Source organism: Eubalaena glacialis, chromosome 4 (genome assembly GCF_028564815.1).
Source record: "Eubalaena glacialis isolate mEubGla1 chromosome 4, mEubGla1.1.hap2.+ XY, whole genome shotgun sequence".
NCBI classification, from domain to species: domain Eukaryota; kingdom Metazoa; phylum Chordata; class Mammalia; order Artiodactyla; family Balaenidae; genus Eubalaena; species Eubalaena glacialis.
In genome coordinates, this window is record NC_083719.1 from 91113603 (window position 1) to 91120123 (window position 6521).

The 6521-nt window shown below is 39.1% G+C and overlaps 1 pseudogene; it reads left to right on the top strand.

Moving 5' to 3' along the window:
* Positions 1-3139: 3139 nt before the first annotated feature.
* LOC133090546 (probable ATP-dependent RNA helicase DDX4) lies at positions 3140-4023 on the top strand (annotated as a pseudogene).
* The last annotated feature ends 2498 nt before the right edge of the window (positions 4024-6521 follow it).

Here is a 6521-nt window from a genome sequence, read left to right on the forward strand (position 1 = left end):
CCATCCCAAGTGGGTTGAGAAGTTGATCTGTGAACTAAGTTTCCGCTTCTCCATTCTTTCACCATTGAATAAAATTTGTACTGTTTCAGTCTCAGCATTGGTTTTGTTATTGGCTGTGCGAATCTAGCAGAAAAAGAACTTCCCTGGCTGAGACAAGGGGTCTCAGCCCAGACTAGGACCCCAGCTCAGGTCCAGGCAACCAACTTGATAACATTTTGTGTGTGTTTTTGTTTCTTACTGCAAGGTAAACACCTTCATTAAATGCTGTTTCACATCTGCAGGATTTTATGATTTAAATTATTAGGCTGTAATTACCAATGAAAACAATAATCTGTCTACTCAATGAAAAACTGAACATCTCTTATTCCAAAACTTATCTTCCATAAAGCAAAAGCTGCCTGAGATTTCACTATCAGAAATTTACTGTTTGTCATCTCATTTATTTTATAAACTTAATAATGTTGTCCCTCAAAGTTCCTTAACTAGAATCACCTATTTCAGTTAATTGAAATCATCTAGTCATCCAAGCTATAAACCTCTGTGCCTTTTTTCTAAATCATTTCACCTTTACAATATACTACACTTCCTGGATACATGTACATGTATTGCTGAGCACCTGAAGCTATCACAACATTGTTAATCTGCTATACTCCAACATAAAATAAAAGTTAAAAAAATATATACTACACTTCCAAACTCCATTAATTATTCTCTCTTCTCCATATACCCAGTTCCAGGCCCCTTAAAAATGCTCAAGTGGAGCATTATAGTTATCTCGTAACTAGTCTCACTCTTCCCAGACTATGCCTGTCCAAAACCTCATGCTGCTTCTAAATGATGGACTTGATTAGGACATCTTGACCTAAAGGAAAAAGCAAAACAGACAAACAACAACAAAGAAAAAACCCAGATGGTTCCTGATGTTACCTACAGAATAAGAATCAAACGCTCCCCACTGAGTGGCTGAAGACGGTATGGAAAGAGCATTGGTCTTACATCATTGTTGTAGTATTTATTAGCTGATTATTCTTAAAGAAATTATTTAAACTCTCTGAGCCTTAAAGGCTAGTAATACCTACCCTAAGAAAGTTGCTGTGCTAGTAAAATGAGACCATTCACATGAGACTGCTTAGCAAAGCAGAAAATCAAGAAATCAGTTTTTCTTCTTTCTTTACTCAATATATTCCCAGACTGCTTTGTAGATTACCTCCTGCCACGCCCATCCCCTTGCAATCTGAGCTCTAATATTCCAATTTCTCACAAACATATTCATACCTATGTCTCATTTCTTCTTCCTGGAATTCTTCTCTTAGCCTTTCTCACTTGGCCAACTTTTACTCATCTTTCAAAATGCAGTTCAGGTATTACCTCTCTTGCAACAATTTCCCTAAGCCACCTGCACTCCCTAATCAGAAGAGATTCCTGAGTCCTCTGGCCTGACAAATGTACATTTCAGTGTTTTCACATGCTCTGCGTCAAGAACTGTAAAGGATGTGAATTTTTACCTACTCTCAAGCTAACAAGTTTGCCTGTCACAGCTTCATGCTGGCAGAAGACAAGAGAATCCTGGATGAGAGATGATGGACTTTACTAATCACAGCACAGCAAGCAGCACGAGATTTTTGTTCAGATTGGTTCTCCTTACTCCCCAAGTCCCATGGTGTTGAGGCAGAGGGAGCCCAAGTGGATGCAGAGCAGGTAGTGGAATCCTGGGCATAGAGAATCTGAATCTATTTATGGCCTTAGAGCAAATCTGTCAACCTTAGCCCCAGAGGGAAACACTGGACAATACGCAAGGCTGTGCTTTGCTCCGCATGGAGACACCAACTCTATCTTCCAAGGCTTTCCCTCTACAAAATCTGTGGGAAGATAAACTAGAATGAAAAGGCAGTTAGTTCTGCTTACAAATTTTGCAGAAACCTGAGAGATCCATGGGGAACTGTCTCTCAATACTTTCACGGGAGTTTTCCCTTTGTTTCCAAGTTGGGGGAGGAAGATGGACATTGGACAGTGTCCTATTCCCAGAAGGACCCCAGTGCCAACAAAAAGGACACCTGCTAAAGAGAGGCTGCTCCAATCTTATTTTCCCAATAGAAAATCTCCAAAGAGGGGTAAGTTAGGGTGACAATCCAAAGTAGGCAAGGTAAGCCCAAGTTGAAGACTAGTTCCAAATGTACATATTTTTTCATTTTAGCTGAGGTGACTATAAATTATTTAAGTAAATACTTTTGACTTTAGTAAGATCATAAATCCCTAAAATTTTTCTTCTATTTTTTTTGTTGGAAAAGTACAGGCTTCGTATCTACCAAAAATTCAGCTAGAAGCTGTGAGTCATAGCTACGTCTTAATGGCACCTACTGTGAGCCTCACCCTTCATTTACATCATCTCTAATCCTCATACCAACCATGTGAGGAAATTTCCATATTCCAAATTTTTGGAATGAGTACTTAAGTGCTTTATCCAAAGTGACAGAGCTAATAAGTGGAGGACCTATGTTTTTTGAACCCAGTGTATTTGTTCCCAAATTCTATAAACTAAACTTCCTCATGACATTTCTCTTCTGAGATTACTTTCCCTCCATGAGCACCAGCTAAGACTGCAGCACTAAGGGAAGTGGAGTTTAATTCTGGAAGTTGGCCCAGACTCAGGTCAGATGTGACCTCATGGATGGTGCTAAGTGGGAGCCGCCAAGCGCAGAGACAGAAAAGCCCCTGCGTCTCACCTCACCTACCTTTCAGTTTTGGCTAAAGCCCATCCTTAATGTAGATATAATGAAGCACAGTGTTTCTCTGTTCACTTCATAGGAAGTTTGGGGCAGCCTCTCTTTGGCAGAAGAGACAGGAATGCTTCAAAAGGCAGACCAATTTTATAAAGATTCCTATTAGCATTTTTAGTTCTCAGATTAGCATTGTCCATAAAGTCCCAGATGGTTTCCTGCCTCTACCACTTAGAAGATAAATTATCTAACCTTTCTGAGCCTCTGTTTCATTGTATGTAAAGTGAAAATAATAATCCCTATCTCTAAGAATGCGTAAGGATAAAAGCAAAGAAGTATGTCAGTTGCCTAGCAAGAGTGCCTGAACCAAGAATGGTGTCCCCTTTTGCTCTCACCCAGACATTACAAGGCTATGATTATTACATGCTACTCCTGGAAGACGAACGGATATCACAGATAAAGAAAACATTGGTCTCAGATAACTCAAATATTTAATTTTAGATGAAGTTGACTGTATGCTGGATATGGATTCTGGACCAGAAATGAAGAAGCTAATTTCCTGCCCAGCAATCAAAGGAACATCAAACACTTTTGCTCAGTCCAGTTTTCCCAGAGGAAATGCAAAGCTTGGCTGAGGAGTTGTAAAAGTTAAACTATTTGTTTGTGGCTGTTGGGTAAGTGAGCAGAGCACGTAGAGATGTTCAGCAGACCATTCTCCCAGCTGGCTAGTACTGAAAAAGAGAAAAACTTGTAGAAATTCTGTAAAACATAGGTGATGAAAAAACTATAGTTTTTGTTGAAACTGAGAAGAAAGCAGATTTTATTGTAACTTTTCTTTATCAGGAAAAAAATAGCAACCATACGTATTCACGGTGGTCTGGAACAGAGAGAAAGAGAGCAAACTCTTGGAGATTTTCATTGTGGAAAGCGCCCAGTTTTTGTAGCTACTTCAGTAGCTGCCAGAGGGCTAGATATTGAAAATGTTTGATATGTTATCAGTTTTGATGATGTGTTCGTTGAATCCAGTGTACTGGTCATTGTGGAAATGCTGGCAGAGATACTTCCTATTTTGATGCTCAGATAACCATACAGCACAGCCTCCAATGAAAGTACTGCCAGATGCTCTGCACAGTTGGAAGAAGGTGCCTTGAGCACATGTGTTCCTGGCTTCAGTGACAGAACGAGAGGAAATGTGTTTGCATCTGATGATACTGAAAAGAATCATCAGGGCAAGAGCACCCTGAACATAGCAAGATTTTCTTTTTCACAAGCTCCCAATCCAGTACATGATGAACCATGGGATTAAAGCTAAAACACTGAAGTTTGTGGTATAGTTTTGCTGCAAAGAAAACAATTTTAATTTTTGAGTATTTGATACAAGTGTGAAGTCTGACATTCTACGTCTCCTGTCTTCCTGTTCTTACTCGTACGCTCAAAAAAATAAATCTTTACTGACTAGTTAATGTGAGATGCTAAAAATTACAATATTGCAGTTACTGATACAAATGGTGTTAACTGGAAAAATTAAAGCATTCTAAATGTCTTGAAAAAAATTGTTTTGAAAAGAGCTTACAGTTTACTTGGGGAGAGAATAGAGAATAACTAGAATAGATGACAAAATATTCTTCAGGACGTAAGATGGAAAGAAATTTCGTGCAATGGGAGTAGAAGGAAAGCTCTTACTTCCAGCCTGTGAGATTGAGAATTTCATTAAGATGAACTTGCCCTTCCTGAATCAATAGGAATGACCTATGGAGATGTCCTTCCCTCTGTCTAATTTACTTGCCCCCTCTTGTCCTGTTCATTGGCTTCAGCATGATTACAGGAAGAGGAAACAGTCAGATGGAAACAAGAAAAGGCACAACTCAAGAGAACCAAACTTCTTTGCCCTTTCCAGAGAGAAAGGTATTTTATATCAGTTTTCCACCCAAATGTCTACCCTGTGAGTTTGCTTGGCCTTTCTGTGGTATTTGTCTAATTTTCCTTAAAGAAAAATTGCACATTGCCTCCCAACTAAGGATTACTAAGATCTCTTAGTAAGGAAAATTGAAGCAATGAATATCAGCTAGGCAACTTAGCCTATCTGCCAAAATGAATTTTGCTTTTCTCACTTAACAATACACTTTGCAGTCTTTCCCATGTTAATGCATACCTCATTATTTTTTTTAATTAATTAATTAATTTATATACTTTTGGCTGCATTGGGTCTCCGTTGCTGCGTGTGGGCTGTCTCTAGTTGCGGCGAGCAGTGGCTACTGTTCGTTGCGGTGTGCGGGCTTCTCATTGCGGTGGCTTCTCTTGTTGCGGAGCACTGGCTCTAGGTGCGGAGGCTTCAGTAGTTGTGGCACACAGGCTCAGTAGTTGTGGCTCACGGGCTCTAGAGCGCAGGCTCAGTAGTTGTGGCACACGGGCTTAGTTGCTCCGCAGCACGTGGGATCTTCCTGGATCAGGGCTCAAACCCATGTCCCCTGCATTGGCAGGTGGATTCTTAACCACTGCACCACCAGGGAAGTCCATATCTCATCATTTTAAACGACTTTTTGGTATTCTGTTGTATGGATGTACCACTATTTTTTTTTAACAATTCACCTACTGAGGCGCATAGCTATGTTTTATTTTGTTTTGTCTTTTCAAACAGTGCTAATGTGAGCATCCTTCATTCCTAATTTTATTTATTTTTAAAAATTTATTAATTTTATTTATTTATTTTTGGCTGCATTGGGTCTTTGTTGCTGTGAGCAGGCTTTCTCTAGCTGCAGCAAGCGGGAGCTACTCTTCGTTATGTTGTGCAGGCTTCTCATTGCAGTGGCTTCTCTTGTTGCGGAGCACAGGCTCTAGGCATGTGGGCTCAGAAGTTGTGGCTCACGGGCTCCAGAGCGCAGGCTCAGTAGTTGTGGCACACGGGCTTAGTTGTTCTGCGGTATGTGGGATCTTCCTGAACCAGGGATCGAACCCGTGTCCCCTGCATTAGCAGGTGGATTTTTAACCACTGCGCCACCAGGGAAGCCACCCATTCCTAATTTTATATTTGTAAGTTTGTATTTATTTTCTGATAAAGGGCTCCCCAAATTGTATAAGTTTCAGGCCTCACAACACTTAGAATCTATTCTTTAAATATTTGACAATGTCCTATTTTTATTGCCTTCTAAATTTCTGAGTTGATTTGTTTGATATTTTAATTGTTATCTCACATTATCCGAAGCGGATATAATGATTTCTGAGTTGATTTGTTTGATATTTCTAATTTTCTAAATTTCTTTTTAATTGCTACCTCTCATTATCCAAAGAGGATATAACGATCATTATTAATAATAGTTAATACATATAATTCAGTGATAGGCACTGTTCTACATGCCTTACTTTACAATTAATTTAGTCCTCACAAAGACTCTGTGGGATAGATACTGTTATTATCTATATTTTACAAATGAAGGAACCTAAATATAAAAAGGTTAAGGCATTAAAAAAAAGACTAAGGCATAAGGTCAACAATCTAGTGGCAGAGGCATTTTCTTCAGTTTTTGTTTTTCTAAAATCCTAAGTGTATTTCCTTGTCCAATGTAATGGAACATTAAAAATGTGTTGACAGACGTAGGGAACAGACTTGTGGTTGCCAAGGGGGAGGGGGATTGGGGATGGGTTGGGAATCTTGGGTTAGCGGATGCAAACTATTATACATAGAATGGATGAACAACAAGCTCCTACTGTATAGCACAGAGAACTATATTCAATATCCTGTGATAAACCATAACGGAAAGTATGAAATAGAATATATATATATATATATATATATATATATATATA